General features: G+C 40.0%; 1 long non-coding RNA gene across 3 annotated transcripts in view; it reads right to left on the bottom strand.

Moving 5' to 3' along the window:
- The window catches only part of LOC121668171, a 68,343-nt gene extending 68,054 nt beyond the window's left edge, over positions 1-289 (bottom strand). For all 3 annotated transcript variants that reach the window (XR_006017282.1, XR_006017281.1, XR_006017283.1), the window contains exon 1: positions 182-289. This is a non-coding gene — a long non-coding RNA (uncharacterized LOC121668171). The remainder of the gene's footprint in view (positions 1-181) is intronic.
- Between the last annotated feature and the right edge of the window lie 22,186 nt (positions 290-22,475).

The following is a 22,475-nucleotide window of genomic DNA, read 5'->3' as shown; positions in this document are numbered from 1 at the left end:
TTAGACCTCCTAAAGGAAGAGAGCCAGTTACTACAGGCACATCGGCCAGCCCGAAGCAAGAGAGAAAATCCAGTTTACAGGGACACAAGCAATTTATACACCCACCCTCAGGAAAGGAAAAGTAGCTAATCTATACTCAGTTGTTTTCTTAGTTCAAAAGTATAAATGACTTCATACTTACCTTTAGGCATACGTTCATGATTGTCTTGTGTCTTTTTAGCCTCATAACTGCTGAGGATGGTGGTAGTCACACCTTCACTGTAGCTCAGGGCCTTGCATGAGATCACTTGTTCACTGAAAAGAAAACAGCGATTCAGGGTCAAGATAATTTCTAGCATTATATTTTTATTTGCCCTGTACAGAAAGCCTTAGAAGCAGCACATGGACAATGCCCTGCAGAAGCCACAGCCATGGTTAGCTCTTTCAGCAGTTCAATATGCTGGCTTTGGCAGGCTTCTCTTAGCCCCTAACTTTCTCATCTTGGATTGCCCAGACCAAAGTTTCCTACCTTAAGGTATGTGCCCTGGACATAATGTTCTGCAGAAAAAATGGAACTTCAAGTAGGTTGGCCTGGAGCCAGTTTTTGACCAAGGAAAAGCATTTAGCCGAGGCAAAGTCTCAGAGTGATCAGCAGCAGACAATTATTCTGTGAGCTCCCACTCGTGAAGCCAACTGGGTTTAACACTAGAGTAAGTTCCAGAGCGAGGGCTCACTGTTCACAGCGTTTTCGTTTTCTAGACTGAGCATTTACTATAGAACTCACACATAATGTCTCATCTGACCAATTTAAATAAATAAATAAAGCATTACTTTTTCTTGCTCTAACTCTGCTTGCTTTTAACCAAAAGAGTTGTGAAACTCCTGTATCAGAAAAGAAAACACCAGGGCAAAGTTAGAGAACCATAGGAAAAATGAGTTTAGTTACTGAAGGACAGAATCACATATTTCAAGAAAAGAAAGGGCCTTCTGGGTCATATAGCTCATATCCCTCGACAGCAGGATGGTTGCTGCATGGTCTCTAATGCATTTTCATTGATTTTTCTCTTTTTTTAATACTCCAGAGAGACAGCATCTCATCACACCACCCATGATAAACTCCTCGTTGTCCACTTAATTTACTGCAGAGCTGGAAACCTTTTCTTTGTGTCTGCAAACTTTCCCTTCATTTACTATGCTACCTTTAAAATTATTTAAGTAAAGCTCCTTTCTCTTCTGGGCACTGGTTCATAAACTGAAAACCACAGTTTCTTAGTCACCTACAGCCAGCAATTAACCCAGTATAATGATGGCACAACTCTTAGTAATAATGGTACAAGAAGTAAAAATAGAAGAGGTATCATTAGCAGGTTCAAGTTATCTATTCAGGCACTAGGACACAACTTGAATTTTACACCCTTAAGGTTTGATACAGTGTGATTTTTAGATGATCGTGTGTTAAATTGTTGTTGCATACAGACATAAATCAACTTTTACAATCCATCAGATTTTGAAATCAACTGTTATTAACAAATAAAAAAGCACAGAAAATGGTAATGTGCAGAAGGTCTAGAGTAGAGAGGAATGAAGAAGCATAAGAAAAGCAAATAGCACTAAATTATTCAAACTTACAATCAGACTATGCATTCATCATATCACACTAAGCTTTCCTAACTTACAGTATAAAAATCTTTGCCTCTAACTATTAAGTCAGAAGATGCTATCTCCAGACTTTTGAAAAGTTTTCTGCCATTCCAGTAGCAGAGTTCCCAAACAGAATTACAGGAATCTTTCAAGATTAAGAGTTACTGGATCCAGATCGCCAATATTACACATGATAATATAGACAGCAAATATAGATGGCCTTTATCCAAAAGTCTTCAAGAATAGGAAAAAAAAAACAGAGCAGAAAACCAAATCAACACACACACATTTGCTGGTGTGCACTTATTGTATTTCAGCATGCAAGTCATATTGGTTTTTTAATTGACTGTTCACATGAGAAACTTTTACCCAGTTTTGAAAACACAGCCTACTTCTGTGTGCAGGCTTCAGGGAATAATGCAGTTGGCATGTTTGTAGCCCCCAGTGCAAAGTGTTCCTTCTCTGCTGACTGAAATTAATACCATAAACGTGGAACCATTACTTTTCCTTTGCTTCCTAAATTATTCAAGCATCATAATTGAAACCTTAGAAAACCTGCTATTAGACACAATAAATGATGACCCAAAACGTTTTTGAGACATAATCCCCCAAAGGCAAGTACTCCACATAAAATCCCACCGTCCAAATTTCAGAATTAATTACTTTTGTCATTTGTGACAGGCACTGTGAATCTGAATTAATTATATTAGGAATATCTGTAAACAGAGTAATGGCTTGAAGGAAGTAAATCTTTTTGATAGAATTTGCCATGCATTTTGGATGCTGAAACACAGGATGTGGTTGGGGAACTAAGCTAAATTTACCCAGAAAATTAATTGTATAATATTCTGTCCACTAGTGAATATCTTTAAAAGATTGGCTTGTAACAGACTGTCAGGAGAACAGTGACCTTTCTGCCTGACAACAGAAGCACAAGCAACATCACTATCTTAATAAAACATATGACCACCAGTACTCAAGGAATCAATTCCCTGCTTCCCGTGGGCAGGCAGGTGTTCAGCCATCTCCAGGAGAGCAGGGCTCCATCACACTTGGGACTTGGGAAGACAAACACCATCACTCCAAACGTTCCCCCATCCTCCTTGATCCACTTTATATACTGAGCATGACATCCCATGGTCTGGAATCTCCCTTTGCTCATCTGGGGTCACCTGTCCTGGCTGTGTCTCCTCCCACCCTCCCAGGCACCCCCAGTCTCCTCACCACTGGGGCTGTATGAAAAGCAGAGAAGGCTTTGGCTCTGTGCAAGCCCTGCTCAGCAATAACAAAAACACCTCTGTGTTATCAACCCTGTGTTCAGCACAAATCCAAACACAGCCCCAGACCAGCCACCATGAACAAAATTAGCTCTACCCCAGCTGAAGCCAGCACACCTACCTTTTGCAACAATGATTGGACTGTCCCTGTATGTCAAAAAGCTCCTAGTAGATTGCTTATTTGTATTAAACAATGTCTTATCATTCAAAGTCAATGTGGGTTTTTTAAGTTTTTAGATTTGGTATGTTAGAAAAACCTTGTGATTTTTTTCAGGCAGTTCACTCCCAATAAGAATATATATAAAACATTTCCAAGCCTGTTTTATTCTGCTCTGGAACACTTCAAGGATTTCATAAAGCATTTTTAAATCATTTGTATACGAAAGTCAGGATTTTTCCACAGAAAATAAACAAAAAAAATCTGCTCTGTATGCAGGATCTTTTTGAAGGGAAGATATAAAGATGTGGTTACAGCATATACACATAAACAAATCAGTCTAGAATCCACCTTGAAATTCCCACAGGTTATATGTCAGCTGTATTTTTATGATTTGATGTGTAAGGACCAAATACATGTTTGGACAAGATTTGGTCTTTTTTGCTCTTGAAAGATGAAATGGTACATCAGGTACAGATATCTACACATAAACCTCTAAGCCCTCCACACAGCTATGAAGAACTAGAGGAAAAAGGCCAGCCAGAGGGAAAAAGTGTGACTGAGCCTGCAAACAAAGCTGGGAGTGAAAGATGCTAACAGAGTCAGTCTGCCTTCTCTCTCAGTCACTGAGGATGAAAATCCAAGTTTATTCATCTGGTTTCTCTGTGCAGAAAGTATAAAATTATTCATCTCATGCATACACTTTTCATGAAGTAGCAAGCATAGCAGCCAAGGAAACTGCAGACAAGTACACTGATTGTGTAAATTGTAACAAGTCTTGCTTTGTGAACTTGGAAGCACCATAATGAAGTGTATATCTCTCAAATCAGAAACCTTTTTCCAATGTTTTCTTCTCCAAAGATGAGCTATTAGTCCCTGGCTGCTGTCGGAAAGCTTCTCTCTGATTTGTTACAGTTTTTGCTTTTGCAATATTTTACAAGCAGCTACCTGAGACAGCCAATTGAGCAGCCTTATGCAGCAAGATTTTCAAGTACCAAAGATCAACTTCTGCTCTCTCAACAGCAGGAGTTAATTATCCTGGCTCTACCTCAGTGACAAGAAATACATATGTAAAACAGGACAGAAAAAATTTATAAGATAGTATAAATATACTTCAGTGTTGGCTGTTTGTGCTCGTAGCGTCTTTCACAACTGCTAACTTTGTCTTCAAAACATGAAACAACAACTCAATCATGCAAATTATAATTCCTATCCATTTATATTCATATCACAAGGAGTTATCCATGGGTTGAAATGTCCGTGTAAAGTCCAGACTTTTCTTCCAAGGAATTGCTGCTGCTTCAGATTATAGCCATAAATGATGAATCTCATCTATTGCATCCAGCTTCAAATTAGGATTTGAATATTTTTTGTTTTCCAGAAAGAAGGTTGAGGCCCCACCAGCTGCACCCAGCAGTCTACTGAACACTGCATTAGTAAATATACACCTATTTTCCTAATTATTTACAGCTATCTGGACACTATTAACTTGGCAGAGTTTGAGTAAATTAGTGCTAAAGCACCCATCTTACACCCTTATAGAGGAGAGTTTAGTGTCTCGTGATCTATTCAGAGGAACACAAACCATGATCAGAGAGGTGGTGAGCACACGTGGAAGCCAAGTTCAGTTAGCAAACCATCATACTCCACTGTGAACTTTGGAAACAACAAACAAAAAAGGACACCAGAGCAGCTTATTTGCCAGTTCTCTAATGCTCACCTGGTGTGAGTTTGCCATGGTTTCAAGCCATTTCTGTAAAACTGTTTGGATCAATACTGGTGTTGGCTGCTCTTGTTTGTGTTTTCATTCTGAGTAGTAAGGAAAGATCAGCGTTCTCCCAGCTCGTTCTTTCACTGATTTCTTTCAATGTGTGACCTTTATCCTTCCAATACAAGGGCACAGACAGTAGCAGAAATATTCAAAATCAGGTACTTGAACTATTTCCTTTCTCTGCTGCCCCAACAAATTAATCTTGTGGATTAAATCAAACAGTTCAAATCATCTCCACATCAGATGAACACACATGCATGAAGAGGTCATCAAGAAGGTGGCAGCAAGCTCTTCAAAAGGTTACACTGCAATTCGTTTTGTGCACTTCATGTGCACTCAGTTTCACTATTTTATTGCCATAATCAATAATTTATTTTCTTCTTCAAATATAAATATCTCAGAGTACCAGAGGGAAAAAAAATATGCATCATCAAAGTAAGATTTAAGCAGACAAGAGGTGTAGGTACCTTTTGTATTGCTTAATATCATTTTTAATTGGCTTATTTAGTGTTCCTTCAGTTTCTCCTGGTTAGGACACAGGCCAAAATGCAATAGCTCAAATTCTGAATTTTTCACTTCCTAATGAGTACTCTTTACTACTTAAATATCTTTAAAAAACATAAACCTTTTCTATGGAATATATTCAGTCTCTGAATATAGAGATCTGGGTGAAAAAAAAATCTCTGGATCAGTAGAAGCTCAATTGCATCTCTTCCAATGACACAGACAAGCAGGCTTATCAACCAACTAGTCGTAGATTTATTACTGCTAAATACCCCCCCTCCCCAACAAGCATATTTTATTCTCTTACATATTCTATCCTGTTCCTCTGGTACACCATTAAAGGTCATCAGGCTTAAAGCAGCTATGAGAAACAGAGTTCTTAAGACTGTAACTATGCATTGCACTAGATCCTATAAATCCTTCTTAATTTCTAATTTCATTATCCTTGGGAGAGTTTATTTTTACAAATTCCAAGAAGTATGGCCTTCTACCTGACTAAAGCAGCCCATTTATCTAGATATATTACCCAGAGCTCAGACTTCATATTTTTCATTGAGTTAAAAGGGGTTTGCAATGCTCTAACCACCTTCAAGTTCCACAATTATTTTTTCAGTGAAGGGTTAGAAACCCGTCAGGCAGCAGGGAATAGATTCCAAACAGACAGAAGCCTTTTACAGTCCAGAATTACATAATTCACTGTTACTGTGGTTTCATGCCTCCTGCTTCAGCAGTATCTCCTCTTAGAAATAGGATGTCAGACTTGTTGGTTAACTAGTCTTTGTTCTCTAGAACTACAGACCTAATTTTTACTTCTAATTCTGAGTTAAAGAGTATTATGCTTTACACAAATCTATTCTGCCTTTAGCTTTTCAACACCATTATCATATGGTTTAAGTAAGCTGTTTACTTCTCTCTATTTATCCTCCAGTTTCTGCCAGTGGGGTCTCTCATTTTTACATAGCTTTCAAGACTGTATTTACTTTGTACAGTCTCTGACTGTCCATTTATACTTCACCAATTTGCATATCCCCAAATGCCCATTTTTCCAGGTCATAAAACATTATATGAGCTATATTGGGAAATAAGACCCTGGATTAAAAATGCATGAATTACTATCTTGCAAGGGCAAGCCATCAGTACTTCTTCCTTTCCAAAAAATTCAGCTACATTTTAAACTCCACTAATTAAAGCTGTGAGTATGAAAAATGCAATAGTAGTTACTAGAGGGACTAGAGGGGCTAGGACTGAATTGCCCAGGCTGGTTTTAATCAATGTATTTATTAATCTTTAGCACATAGTATCTCCTCCTATTGTGACAGAAGGAAAATCATTACTTTGTCAGTGCTATTTACCTGAGTTTTACTTTACAAATAAACCACAAATGCTTCCTTTCTGTGCTTAAAGCCTACTCAAATTCAGCAAACTTTGTGGCTGTGAAATGTACGATACATTTTTTAATGTAAACATTAGCCTACAGAGATGTCATGCAGGGTTTTTGGCTATTCTCACAGCATTGCTTGCAGAACTAGCTCTGCAAGATTCAATACAATGTAAGAGCAAAATATTATTCAATTGAACAATTATTTATTCTCATCATGGATCAGGTATGCAGACTACAGATGCATTATTCTTTTAAATGTCAAGAGACTACGCTTGTTCAAGTTAAATTGAAAAAAAATTATTTCTTTAAACTTAGAGGACTTAGGGAATTCAGATACTAATGAGACCAACAAAACCGTTTAGAAAAAGAGATAGATGCTGATCACAAAGAAAACAGTCTAGAGAAAACTTTATTTTAAAGATCATGGGATAAAGTTAGTAGGATAAAAAGCTTAATGATAATTCACGTTTACTCCATCCCATACATGTTTAATACACAGATGCAACCATTACAGTAAATTGTGCAAGAGCATAACAATTATTTCCAGTTCAAAAGTCAGCAAAAGCTGTTACTTCTAAACCACAATTTCTGGTCATGCAAGAAATGGTGAGTCCCTATTCTTTTGTATGACAACTGCCAAAAACAATTGTTTTCTAAAACAATATGCCAGTTTGTTTGCATGAGTGTAACAAGACCTGTTCACTCTTGGTATTAGAACATTTGTTGGGCTGCACAAACACAGTATTATTGAAGATGATAGATTAGGATCCTGGACAGGGATTAGAAATTTACTGTCCTGCGGCAGTGTTGCAATTGAGCTGTCAAAAGCTTTTCATATGTAGGAATGAACTCTCCCATTAAGACAAAACAATCCTTTCAGGGGATTTCACTGGGGACAGTTGAAGAAAAATCACTGCTCTTTGCTTATGTGGTCATCCTCAGGTTGATCCAAAGACCCCTTCCCTCTCCCAAGAACCAAATCACTTTTGTAACCAAATCAGCCTCTCATTTGCTGACTATATTGCAGTGGCTTTTCATTTCCACTGCCATCTAATGCTTCTGTTTATGCAAATATCTTCTCATCCTTTGAATCCATCATCAAGCTACCTAGTTACTGAATAATCCCACCACTTGGAAGGCTCACCTGTTCTGCATTTGCTGTACCCACTCTGTCTGTACTGTGGTTTGTTTTACAGCCAGCTCTGCACCACTCACCTCTTTCCCAGTGCACTGATATCCACTGGCTGCAGTAGATCAGGAGCACAAATCTCAAGCTCTTTCCATATGGAACTGTTTACCAAGGCCAACCATCCAAAAGATTTGAGACAAAACTTTGTGCAAGCACATTGAGTTCGCTGAAGTCTGAGCTCTGCCCGGACAATAAGGACAATAACCAAAATAAAAGATAAAAACTCAAGTGATTTCTTAATTTCTCCACTCCATACCCCAGACCACTTGAAAAACGGTTCATCTATATAAAGACATGAGAACTGGCTGATAAAGATTCATTTGATAAAGATCATTTATTCAGGGCCTTAACATTGTCAGAATTGTCCACAATCACTAGTTCATTGCTTCAGAAAATGTTCCCTACAATTTCAATCAGTTGCTCAGTGATCAAGTTAAATGATGTGCAATAAATATGAGCTATAGTAGGTGAAACCTGTGGGCATAACTGTTCAAGAGGTACTTTTTGCCTTCAAATAACTTTAAGAAAATTTCCTAATGCTTATGTGCTCTGTAATCAAATTACCTGACTCTCAAAGGGAATGACTTGTTAGTGTACATAAATTTAATAAAATTCTGTCCCCTTCTACCATCCCTAAATACAACCAAGCTACTGATTAGCCCATTATATTTGGAATGACTTATATTGGTACTGCTTTTCAAACATGCAGCTCAGACTGGCTTATAGTATTTGATGAGCTCCCACAGTTCAAATTAACCTCAAATACAGGGATAAATTCTTCATCTCAGGATTGGTCTTTTTTGTTAGCACAAAATTTCAGAAAATGTCAGCCAGAATTTTTCCTTTTTGCATAAAGACAACCTGCACAAAGCATTTTTTTTCTGATAGCCAAAGTACCTTCAGAAGTGAGAACTCATTTCATTCTCACTAAATAATCAGGGTAAAGTAAAACCACAGTAATTTAAAAATAGATAAATAAATAAATAGATAGATAGAATCAGCTTCAGTTTTCATCTAGTTCCTACAACCTTTTCCCAGTCTTGATTCTGTCTATATAGCCCCTGCCTGTATTTTGTAACAGCTCTGAGGCTATTCTATAATTTATTCTGACAATTATTATCCTTAATATCAAACAGCACAAGGAACACATCCGTGCTCACTCTGGAATCAGTGTTTTTGTAAATCTGTCCAAGTTCCATGTTTCATAACAGCTTTCCACTTGAAAACATGACAGATAACCATGATGGTTAAGAATCAATTTTGGCACAGTTGGTAAGCACCTCCAGTTTAACAGAAGAGTGAGCAGCATTTATGCAACATTTCTCCCAAAAGACATCCAGTAACAATGGATGTTTATGTCTAACCCTTATGTGTCATTAATGTTCCCATCAAATTTAATGATCCATGTGGAGCCACGGAGACGCAAAAAAGAGCAACTTCCCTCAAATCAGCTTTTGAAAGCACTAATTTAGTGACTGAATTAGCACAGGATATGGAAGCCATTTCTGATGCTTCATAAGTAAGCAAATAAGAGATTCGGGATATTTTCAAAATATATCAAAATGCGTCAAAAAGTTATCTAGGTTGTTTTTATTATTTCTAAGGGCCTTTCCATCATAATTGATAGCTAAGCAGATTTTTATTTCTCATGACAGTCAATTATATTGCAAACAGCATCATTATTGGCTCAGGAGAACTTACAGAGAGGAAATAAATTCATTTAACAGGGGCTACCCAGAATTCATGACCAAATTGTCCCACATCCTGGACTAGAAGTGAAGATCCCTATAGCTCATAACAAGCCCTTGTGCCAGCCTCACGTAATTCAGAAGATAAATATCAGATTGTCCTCTATTTCTTATTTTGGCAGTTTCTTGTTAAGATTTATGCTGTAACAAAGAGCCAGAATTCCAAAACCCATTATCTGGTAAAAGTATTCATGAAGAATAATGGGTAAGTTCCTAAAACCCCCTGCTAGGCCAATGGCAGATTTAACATAAATCTTAATAGAATCTATTTTCCTCTAAAAACCCAAATACATTTCAGTGCATTCAGTAATTATGAAGCAATATTCAAGCTCTCTTCCTCATGATAAAGTGCACTGTTTCTATTTCCTGTTGAGCTCACCAAAATCTTTCCAAATTAGTTGCTGAACAAGAAAGCAGCGTTGGATAAACCTGTTATTATTTGGCCAGATCAAGGTTTGTCTAAACACTCCTGCCAGGCAATATCTTCCTGGAAGGTCACAGAAAACTGTTACAAAGCAGACCATCAGATAGAATTTAATAGAAAATTCTACATTAAGCTACAGGTTTGCAAAATTAACCCCCACTCTTTCCATTCTACATGTAAAAAGGATTTTTTGCAGTGTGTTCACACACTCAGAAAATGTCATTAATTTCTCCAATGTTAACTTTTCCCCTTAGTTTAATTTTAATTTCTTTAATTACTTTCTTCATTGAAACAAATTAACGAGTCTTCCATCAATTCAGTATCACAGCACGGATTCAGAAAGAAACAGGACAGAGTTCAGAGAGATCAACTAGAATGTCTGAGCCTTCAGCAAATAGCATGAAAGACAATATCCCATAGACTTATTTAATTCTAATACTATTAAGTTTAGAGGGTTTTGCCTGGCTCATCTTTTGCCTGTCTGATAATATGGTCCTCAGACAAAGAAAAAACATTAAAGAGAAAAAAAATCTTTACAAAGTCAACAATCCAGGAAAAATATCTGGATCTGTTGGCTCAAAGAACATCAAGATTTTACAATGTCAGAGGCCCAGAGGATTAAATGTCCTCAAAAGAGGAATTTAATCATATTTTCAGATATGCATGGTAACTTTCATAATGTAAAAAGGAGATATTGAATTCTTTTTTTATTTACAAAACAGTACATTCCAAACCCCTATAACCCAAGGCAAAGACAAAAACCTAAAAGTCTGGAAAAGATCTTTAAGACCATTGAGTTCAATGAACCCAACCCTGCCACGTCCACCACTAAACTGTGAACCCCAGGGCCACATCTGTACCTCTTTTAAATATCTCCAGGGATGGTGACAATCGCTTCCCTGGGCAGCACAGTTCGAGTGCTTGGCAAACCTTTCAGCAAAGAAGCATTTCTTAATATTCCATCTAAACCTCCCCATTTGAGGCTGTTTCCTCTTGTCCTATTTCTTGTTTCCTAGGAGAAGAGGCCGACCCCCACCTGGCTACAGCCTCCTTTCAGGCAGTTGTGGAGAGGGATAAAGGGACCCCTGAGCCTCCTTTTCCCCAGGCTGAGCACCCCCAGCTGCTCCTCACATGCTTCAGACCCTGCAGCAGCTCTGTTGCCTCTGTCTGGACATGCTCCAACACCTTCATGTCTTCCTTGTAATAAGGGGCCCAAAACTGAACACAGCATTGGAGATCTTGAATTAATTCTGATTAGAAGTTTTAAATGTGTTTGCTGATGTTTTGTACAGGGTATATATATAAATTAACCCTCCAAGAGCCATAATATGTGCAGTGATTTATGAAATGGGTATTTTGGACATTAATTATATTAAGACTTTTTTTTTATCTTCAATGATACACAAACATATCATTAGCACATCACAGAAAGTATATATGTAAGTGCCATATAACAAAGGTCAATACGTTTACATACTCTCAGTCCCTCACACTAACTACTGGTTTTGAGTGAAATATGAACATCTTGCTGTGTGTCATTTGATGTAACAAAAAATACCACTTTGCAAACAAAACATTTTTTTACTGCCTTTTCAATCACAGGCCACCACAGCTACAAGAAAAGGTAACGTTACACAAGATGCACCTTTGCCAGTCTGACACCTCACCTCTCCATTCATTTTTTGCAGCTGTTCTCTGCACCATCATCAGGGCCAGGCACCCTGTGGTGTGAAGAGCAGGGTGTGACATGTTGGGGTGTGAGAGTCAGTGGCCTTTCTATTAACCCAGGAACACACTGTGCTGGGGTGTTAGCTATCTAAGTTCTATCAGCCTTGAAAGCATCTGTTGTTCTATGTTAGTGGGAGGTGTCAAAAAAAAAGAAATCATCCAATACCTATCACCACAAAACCATGGCATAGTCACACAACTGCTCTATTTTGGATGTTTGGAAGGCAGATAAAAACTGAGAAGGTTTATTTCATGGAATCTTTGGCAAAACACACTGAGCCACAACTGCATTCACCTAGCAAAATGAACACCAGAAGTTCTGGATACAAACTACCAAAATAAGGCTAAAGTAAAAGCCAGGAACATAACAGGAAGTCTGGCTCAATCAGATGCCAAATTATGCTTGTTTTTAATTCTACTGCCCACTTACATCTTGGTGAAGTGATATTTCTCTACTGATTCCCTTCCTGGGTTAAACTAAATTAATTTTATTGATGTCAAATTCAGCCAGCTCACCTTTACTATTTATTTTTAATAGGTTTGATGCAATACATTTTTATTACCAAGATAAGTATTGGTTAAAGCCTCTGCTTTAACTCATTTTGATTGCCTCGTGTAATTAGGAAGTATAAAAAGAGTGAGCATGAAGTACAAATAACATTTTACATTTGCATGTAGATCCTAACAAAGTGAATATGCTTTGAAAAACACCTGCCCTCGAGGTGAAGGACAGAAAATAAACAGGAAGGCACAAAAAAGGAGGATGCTCTAAAGTGCTGTGAAGTAGCATGGTATGTTCAAGGTCTGGACAGAACAGAAAGGATTCCCATGAGTCAAGTCTAACCTGCTCTGACTAATGCAACCAAGCTAAGTTTATACCATTTAAGATTATATATTCCTGATATTTTAAATTTGACGTTTTTAAAGTTATGCAGCATTTCCAAAATCTCTGACCCTATCCAAAGCTCTAAGATGTGAGTGGGCAGTCACAGAGCTACACCGAAGTAGTCAAGGGTTTATATAAACCACAGAAAGACAGCAGCAAAGTCTGGGCCCAGGGCTTTCAAATAGGCAGAAGAGATTTGCCATGACTGACCAGACAATTCATATTTGTGAGCCAACATCCCACCGGCAGCAACTGCCAGCTCCTGTTGACTCAGCTGGGACTGTAAGTGAAAGGAATGCCTGATGCAAATCTTTTCCCATATCTTCCAAAAACTAAAAATCAGATTTTCCACAGATAAAATCTCGTTTGCTGGGTAATCTTCCAAGTGACACTATAACAACATTCAACGACATTTGGATTTTATGGAATGGCTGATAAGACTAAATTACAGCTGCAAAGAAGAAAACTTCAAAACACATTCTGTGAGTAGATGCAGAATATTTTTTCAAATAAAGTATTTTTATTCCTGAAAAACTGTTTAATTCATTTTATAAAATGTGAGAAATCAGGTTTGGAAAGCACCAAGCAAGCCTATTTTTCTTCTCTCGCCTAGGGCAGGATGCATTACTCATTTACTGTACTGTACTGTGTTTTCTAGCCCTGTCTCATTTTAAACACAACTTCAAAGATATGAAGCATCCCACACTTCCCATGGGAAACTACTCCAAAATAGAACAGAGGTTTATTTCTGACATTTAATATAATCTCTTCTCCTCAGCTTCATCCCATTACACTCAATCTGTCACCTTCTAACAGAGTTTGAAAATAAGTAGACATGTTTTTTTTGAAATCTTGTTTAAGTTTTGGACACTGTCATCCATATTCTGAGAAAAACACGTTGTGCCACCCCAAGACTATGCTGACTTATTTCTCAAATGCCACCTCCAAAGCCCCACAGCCAGACTTACAGTCACCTTCCTTTCTCAAGGAACTCGGGGGAAAAATGAAATTAATAGCTTTTTTCCTACTGCTGTGGCTGGGAAAGGCTACAGAAATACAATTGCAGTCGAGACATTTCTCCATAGCCCTTCATCAATCCCAGGGAAACTCACCTATTGGACACCTCTGCTGATCCGTAACAGCAGAGGAAAAGTTCATGTCTATTTCTCACACGAAAATGGGATATCCTGATTTTTTCCAAAGGAAGCCTGATATATCAAGCATTCTTTAACATAGATTCTTTTGAGAATAGGGTTCAATCATAATAATAAAATAGTTGTTTCAATGAAGCAAAGGTGAAAGAGGTGAGATCTGCTGCATAGCAACAGCTGAGGCTCCCAGCTCCCTGACTGCTGAGTTGTTGCATATTGTACCATGTTATACAGCAAAAACTCTGCTTTCCACATCTGATGGAGAAGAAAATGGTATCACTCCCTCCAAATTGGAAGTACAAAAAGATCAGAAGGTAAAAGAATAATTACTTTGATCTTACTTTCCCTAATGGAATCTATTTCCAACTAATACATCTTTCCCACAATTAAACCAACCTGATGAGATCTATAAAAAGGTTTTCTTTGTCCAAAGCATAGGCTTTTAAATTTTGTCAGCACTACCACTGAGATCAGAAAAAGTTCAAAAGGTATGACTGTAAATTTTCTGAATCATTATGGAGTCAAAAGGAGAACTGGTACCAGATTTGGGGTGAATGGGTGGCCCACTAAACTTTTAAATAAATTTTTGCTGAAAGCCAGACTTTCACTTAAAAAAAAAAAATTAAAAAATCAAAGAAAGTGAAAATTGACAAAATTAAGACCTGTGAAACTTTCAAATGAATCTATTGTCTGAGCTTTCCATTGGATTTATCCTTCAATCCTATTTTTTTCTCCAAAAGATCAGCACAGAGCCTACCAGCAGCAGTAACTTCCTCTGACACACAAAATTACGGTGCAATCAGGAATTCTTTCAAGGGCTGCAGCCTAAGCACATATGTGGTTTCAAAGGAAACAATGCAATTCCATTACCTACAGGTACTAAACAGAGGTGTGTGTTTTTAATCTGATAGCAGGAATAAAATCTATCTTATGTGAAAGGAGATGGAAAAGGATACTGTTAAAAATATTGCTTACAAGTACTTTGACAGACCAAGCTCTCAGTGACTGTGGTGTTTGAAAGCTTGATTATACCTCTCCCTTCAGATATTCTGGAAAATCTTTGAGACCTGATTATGGGCTGTGATATATTTATCTGAACTGCACTGTACAGACACTTAGTACTGATAAAATACTGATAAAATATAAGTCATACCATGTAATGAAAACAGTATTGAAGAGGAAAGTTGCAAAATCATCAGAGACAAGCATATGCCACCTGCAAAAGACTATGGAAGTTCTTCAAAGGTAAAAACCTTTACTGACATGGGGGAAAAAAACCAACTTAATTCAATTTTATGTTCTTTAATGCTTTAAATTCAAAATTCAGAGTATAGGTTGGAAGATCAACCAAGAAAGTCTTCTCTGGTAAAATCCCTCCTGGAGTTCAACAAGCACCTAGAGATTTTCAGCAATCTATCCACAGGTATTGAAAATCAATCCATAGGGACTGAGAAACCCAGAGACAAGTCTGTTCCAGTGTCTTTGCAGCCTTTGCTGTGAAATTCATGGCCAGGCCAAAGGCCATAGAAGACCCAGTTATTGACCATCTGAAATTCACACCCTCAACTGGGAACTGCTCATTTCCCCAGAAACTGATTTCCTTAAAGTGCATGCACAGATAGCCATGGCAATGATGTTTTAAAGATAAGAATATCTCCCAAGGAGAATCAGACATGTGCCAAAAACACTGCAGAATTCCAAAGTGAGGACGTGTGTGCTGGTGCACAGAGTCAGGCTGGCTGCTCTGCAGGGTTCTGTGACAGAATCACGGAACAACTTGGGGCAGAAGGGACCTCAGGAGGTCCCACAGACCAGGCTCCAGAGCAGAGCCAGAGCAGCTGCAAGATCGGACCAGGCTGCTCAGGGCTTTGTCCAGCAAGGCCGTGAGGAACTCCAGTGATGGAGACGGCACCACCTCTGTGGGTAGGCTGCTCCAATGCATAGCTTTCCTTGTGGTGAACTATACGAGCAGTGTGAACTGCTCTTATTTCTATTTATGCCCATTCAGTCGTGCCTCCCAAGCCTCCATCTCAAACATATGGTTTTAAAGAATTCATCTCTGTCCAAAATTTACATTTGCATTTTAAAATACAATACTTCACACAGTGTACGAACGTGTACACTGAAGCATATGTCTTCAGTACAAAATAATTTCCCTCTTAATACTGCTCCCAGGTTTGTGGCTCAGCTGGTAGACTGAATTGCTGCCAGAGTTCCAGTCTAGTTGCTGCTCAGGTCACCTATTTTCTCACGAAATATCTGGATGCTGATGCCAAGAGATGAGCTAGAGTCACATGCAAAGTGCTGCAAAGGCAAGTTAAGTTATTCTGTAGCTTTCAAGTTAACAGAAACATTTTTCATTCAAAAATTGCTTCATGGAGAAGTCATTATCTAATTTTACTAATATCCCTAGGCACATGGATTGTCTTTACCCTCTTATCCTGCTTCTCTGTGTTTAACGTTGTGATATATTACCACCCTTTCTGAATTCTGACACAGATGACCCTGATGCAAATTTCACATCTCAGACTCCACTGCTGAAATTGAGATAACTGATACAAAAATGTTTGTTTCTTTTCCCACAACTAGTTAAAATTCTGTGGTTTAAGTAACTGTTATCAAGTGCAGAGACAGAGATAAGTGGACAAATACATAGAAACATCTGTATAAGACATGCATGGAATAACTTTAGAAGACAAGAGGGCAGAACTAATAGTTGTTCTCAATTTGATAACAGTCCTAAGATGCCAGCAGTGCTTTGTCTCTGCACCCAACCACATCCTTTTATTTATACTTCTGTAGCCTATAAAGAAAAGCTAATCTAAAAATCTACTTGAGAAATTTTTTTATTTTTTCAGAAGAGCTTTTAGAATACTAAACAGGCCTATACATAAAGATTTGACTTGAAGGAAAACTTCTGTTCTTTTACTAGTCCTCAGTATTTAACTTGAAACGTACATACATCTCAGTGTAATTATATGATTATAGACATCTCATGCCCATGGAATCTTCGTGCAAAAATAGTTCTAGTTTATAAATAAAGATAAGGATATGCATTGGACTGACAGCTGGCACTTCAGAGAGAAGCATTTGTGAACTAGCAGGTGATTTTCAAAAAATCTTAAGCCATGTTCAAATAAAACAGCTCTAAGTTCAGATGCTGAGCCAAATTTTATCCAATGTCTCTCTTTTCAGAAAATTCAAATACTTGCCATAAAAGCACCCTGAACATTATGTAGCTTCTTCCTTTGTCCAAGAGCAGTTCCCCAGAAATAAAAATGAAAGAACCATCTTCTCCTTAAAAATACACCAATTAGTTAAACGAACTTCCTAAAATATCCAAGACTTTATTCCTACGTCCTTCTTTGAATTTGAATAAATTCAGAAATAATACCCTTCATATATGCTTTTGCATCTTTCTTTTCCTTTCAGCAGTAGGATGCAAGTGGAGAGTCTATGCTGGTTTAGTTAAAAAACCAAAGCACAATTAAAACACACATTTTTTTATTTTAAGATCTGAATTGTCAATATGTAAAATGAACATATTTTGCTTGTAGAATTCCCATGGGTAATTTTTTGTTGTTGTTAAGAAATTGTTCTCTTGCATAATATTACAAAGGGCCAAGATTGAAACCACCAATGTAATATTTACTTGAGCACAAGTTCATGGGGGAGGGGGGAACCCTAAACAAAAATGAAACCCAAACAAGATTATTTTTCAATGATGTAGCTGAAGACAAAGTAAATAAATTAGTTTGGGGATTTACCTGTCACTAGTGGAGAAGCTTCTCACAGAAATCAAATCAGAAGACTGAAACATTAGGAGAGCAGACACGCTCTCCTTCAATTTGCTGTATTATCAATCACAATTTTCAAGTTGTTTTTCTATACTAGTTTAGACTAGTATAAGAATAAGAACGGCAACCTCTGTAATAACCATTGTGGAACACAGAATGTAGCAGGAAAATTTTATATCCTACTAATGGCAATGTCTCAGAAATGTGTTCTAGAAGCAAATACTTTCTTTTGAGCCAATTTTATAACTCATTGTGCAGTCTGTCACAGACCCCAAAGTTGTGTTTCTCCACATTGACAGTCACAAATAAAAGGCTTCCTACTAAATCAGACAGTTTCAAAAGGCAGTACAGGGTCATATTGATCTTGCAAGACAGAAATAACAGACAGACTCCCCGCCATGATATTTTGATTCAAAATTATGTAGGAAATACCAGGAACAAATAGCAATTCCCAGCATATGTAAAAAAGGGAAATATAATTACATGAATATATGAATTAAGGTAACCTTTTTTCCTAGATAAGAATAATAAACATATGCAATTTCACATACTTGCTTATCAACTAAGAACAATATTTTACTTGGGCCCAGGTACACATCAATGTGAGAATGCAATTGTGATGAGTGACATTGTATCACACTTTGAGCTGTGCTCCTAATATACTCTCCAAGAGATAAATCCATGTATTCTTTCTTTTACATGCTGTATATGTAAGAAAGCAGAGCAAGATTAAAAATCCAATAAAAGATGAAGTAATGTCTTAAAAGAATTCAAACCTATTTATTGTTTTGGAACAGTCCTTATTTTCATTCTTCAGGGCAGTTCCTCTCCATTATTTTGTTCAAGGAGTTGGATCCTAGTGACTACAAACAAGTAAGGCAGTAGATCTAACGTTACAGCACACAAAGGAGCAATGCTATTTACTATTTTACATATAAGTGAGCGTATTTCAAACTGTTACACCACAGAGCATAGATAGATCATGATGCTTAGAGATTTCTAGAAAAAGGGATCATTTTAGATCAAATCTGTACAAAGACAGATGAAGAAATACTCCCATTTTTGTACTTTCTAAGCTTTAGGATAAGAAAAATTCCAGACCTACACAGAGAGCCATCCCAAAAAGAAGACATGAGGGGAGACACATCATCCCAGCTCTGCTGTAAACCACCATCACACAAATGTTCACAACTCTGAGTAACAACACCTTTCAAGAAATACACTCCTAGTTAATAAGAGCATCCAAATCCAGATTCTCATGAGGCTTACAGCTTTACTGCTAATGCTTTATAAGACACCAATCCAAAAACCCAGTGTCAAAGACTTTCCTGAAAGACTAACAATGTGCTAATACAAAGACTTAAAAATTGAAGTCCCAGCATAAGTTCATATATCCCAAAGCAGAGAGGCATCCAAAATACCTATCATAGATGTCATACAATATAATTTGAAATTTGGAGGAGTAGGCAAATACATTTTTCAGTAGCCAGGGGACGATGAAGACTACACTGAATAGTCATGTATGTATCTTCGAGGCACAGATGGTAACACATCTTACTATTCATCAGGTAGTTTACTTAAAAATCAATCCAGAATTAATTCATGGTTAAACAATCCTAAATCCCAACACAATAAGACTTTTTTCACCCCATCTAGCTAATTAGTGTTTTAACTGCTACAGCACTTTATTCTTATCATGGCTTCAGTTTACACCAACATGTTGGTTTTGCATGGCCTGGTTTTTGGTAGCGGGGGCCATGGGGGTGGCTTCTGGATGAAGATGCTAGAACCTTCCACCATGTCCGGCAGAGCCAATGGCTGATGGCTCTGAAGATGGACCTGCTGCTGGCCAAAACTGGGCCAATGAGAGAGCTTGGTAACACCTCTGTGATGACATATTTAAGAAGAAAATCAAAGTCACACAGTTTTGCCTTCTAGTCAGAGAAGAGGAGGTGGTGAGAACATGTGAGGAAAGCAACATGGGACACCACGGTCAGTGGAGAAGGAGGGGCAGGAGGTGCTCCAGGTGCCGGAGCCGAGGTGCCTCTGCAGGCCGTGGTGCCGACCATGGTGAAGCAGCTGTGCCCCTGCAGCCCATGGGGATCCATGGGAGATGCAGTGTTCCACCTGCAACCCCTGGGGGAGATGGTGCCCGTGGCAGAGCAGGTGGATGCCTGGAGGAGGCTGTGTTCCAGTGGAACACCCGGTGGGGAGAGAGGGCCCCGCTTCCAGGTGGAGCAGCCTGTCCTTGGGGCCCTGCACCCCGTGCAAGAGACCCACGGCGCAGCAGTTTAGGGAGGGCTGTGTGCCCGCGGGAGGGACTCACGCTGCAGCAGGGGCGGGGTGGCTGCTGCTGCTGCTGCTGCTGCTGAGAGTGGACCCGCGTGGGAGAGGTTCGTGGAGAACTGTCTCCTGTGGGAGGGACCCCACAGGCTCACAGGGGAAGGAAGGACTCCTCTCCCGGAGCAGCGGAAGAAAATCTCGGTGCTGAAATGACCAAACCCCCGTGCCCTGTCTCCCTGCGCTGTCGGGGGGAAGGAGGGAGGGGCTGGGGGAAGAAAAGGGGTGTTTGAGGGTTTATTTTACTTCTCATTATCCTCCTCTGATTCTGTTAGCAATACATTCACTTTGTACTTCTAAGTTGAGCCTGTTTTGCCCTTGGAGTATTTTCTCCCAGTCCTTATCTCAACTCCTGAAGCCTTCATGAAATTTTTCTCTCCTCTGCCCAGCTGTGGCAGGGGAGGGTGAGTGAGCGACTTTCGTGGGCCCCTGACGTTTGGCCAGTGTCAAACCACGGCATCAGGCCTTGTTCTGAACTGCTCAGCCATAAATGCCATTGCAGGAAGAGCAGAAAATCCCACAGCTCCTCCTGTGGATCATTTGTCTGCACTGACTTTGTGCTGCTGCCTGAGCTGTGGGGCCTGTATTGCCTCCAGGCAGCCAGGATTGTTCCCAAATGTCATCCCCTGGCTCTAACTTGATACGGTCTTGTTCCCCCAAAGCCCATATTCAGAGCCCAGCACTGAGAATAAACTAAAAATGCAGTACCAGAGGGTTCTGTTATCCTGAGGATTTGGGGGATATTTGGCAAAAATTTATGGGGGCCCAGGTTGGACTAAGCTTTTAACACTCCCTGGATTCACGGGATCGAGGATTCCAGCATGCACCGCGCAGGTTTTTTCAGGGAAATTCCTTCATCCCCAAATCCACATGAGTTCAAAGCAAAAACCCCTGGGAGTTGAAGGCAACAGGATGTTTCTTGGGAATTTTGAAGTATTCGGTGTGTCCTAAATGTTAGGTTTGAATTAATGCAAATTTTCCAGGATTGTGTGTTCGGAGTTTCTGGTTTAGGGATGGCAAGGTCTGGATTTGGATTTGTGGGCACCAAGCACTCCTTGTGTCAGCTTTAGGTCTGGACTGGTGGGAATTGTCGGAGAAAAGAGAAGGGAATTGAAATGCACAGCTCCATTCTTGGAGAAATGATCAGCATGGGAGAAAAGAGGGTGTGGAACTGCTGGGAGCTCCTGGAGTGAGGGAATGAGCTCCTTTGTGCACCTGCCCTTGCACTCAGACTGGCAACAGCCCAGGTGTGAGCTGTGAGGACGAGGAGAGGGCAGTTCCTGATGGGGGCTGCTTTAGGAGCGGTTTCCTCAGCTCACTTTTGCATGGAGATGCTGGAGGAGAGGGGCTTATGGTGGGCTCCTGGGGGGCCTCTTATGGAACAACGATGAGAGCATCTCACAGGGCCTGGGGGAGCACCTGGATGCACTTGGATGTGGAGCATTGCTTAAAGGAGGTGCCGAGGGACAAACCTTTGTGCCAGGTAGGAGTGGGTGAGCCAGTGTGTGGATTTGCAGGGGGATCTTTCTCCTTTCCCCTTTCCCCTTTTGATTTCATCTTGCCAGTCCCTCCCAAGTGCCCTCAGAGCCTCCCCAGTGCCCCCAGGAAAAATGGGGGTTATGAGGACAAAAGGAGTTTAAATTGAGGGAAGAAACTCCTCTTCCATTATTGTCTGTGTTTGAACTGGGGGGCAGGGATCTCCCTTCAGCTGTCATTTTAAGGGTACTGATTGAAGGAAAACCTGCCTTTTCCATAGTGTTGGGGTATCAGTTGACAGGGAATCCCCGTGTTCCATTTTAAATGGAAGGGAAAAGAACGGATATTGCCATTTTATGGGTTTGAAATGAGGGTAGCCCCCCATTTTCATCATCCTAAGGTTTAAATTGAGGGGGAAGCCCTGTTGTCCCTGCTTTTTAAGGGTCTGAATTGAGGGTTCCCCTTTTTCCATCTTTTGAGAGATTTAAATTGAGGGAAAACCCTCTTTTTCTGATATATTAGGGGATTAAATTGGAGGGGAGAACCCATTTATTTGCCGCTGTATTGCTTTAAATTGAGGTAAACACCCCCTGTTGCCTCAGTTTCCGGGGTTAAATTGAAGGAAACTCCAGCTCTTCCAGCATTTGAAGGGTTTAAATCGGGGTGTGCCGCTGCATTTGAGGGCGTTTCTGCCCGTGCCCCGGCACCAAACCTCTTGCGCGGGAGCACTCCTGGCCCCTGGGGAATTTCGGGGGTGGAATGGGAATTTGGGGGCTGGCTGCCGACAGGGACTGCCAGAGCCGAGCCGTGCGGAGCCGAGGCGAGCGCTGCCGGGCCGGCGGGCGGGAGCAGCGCCGGGCACGGGGCAGCGCCGGTCCCCGCCGCTCTGCCCGGTCCGTGCGCGGGGCTCGGGCGCCGCCGGGCCCCCGGAGGAGCCGCTTCCCCGCCGGGACCGCGCTCCGCCCGGTGCCGGGTGCGCGGGGCTGCCCCCGGGCGCCGAGTGCCGCCGGTCCCGTGGCTCCCGTG

Source organism: Corvus kubaryi, unplaced genomic scaffold (genome assembly GCF_017639235.1).
Source record: "Corvus kubaryi isolate FWS band 111438036 unplaced genomic scaffold, C.kubaryi_AGA036_p1.0 37384, whole genome shotgun sequence".
Lineage (NCBI taxonomy): Eukaryota > Metazoa > Chordata > Aves > Passeriformes > Corvidae > Corvus > Corvus kubaryi.
This window is presented reverse-complemented; position numbering and strand designations above follow the sequence as displayed.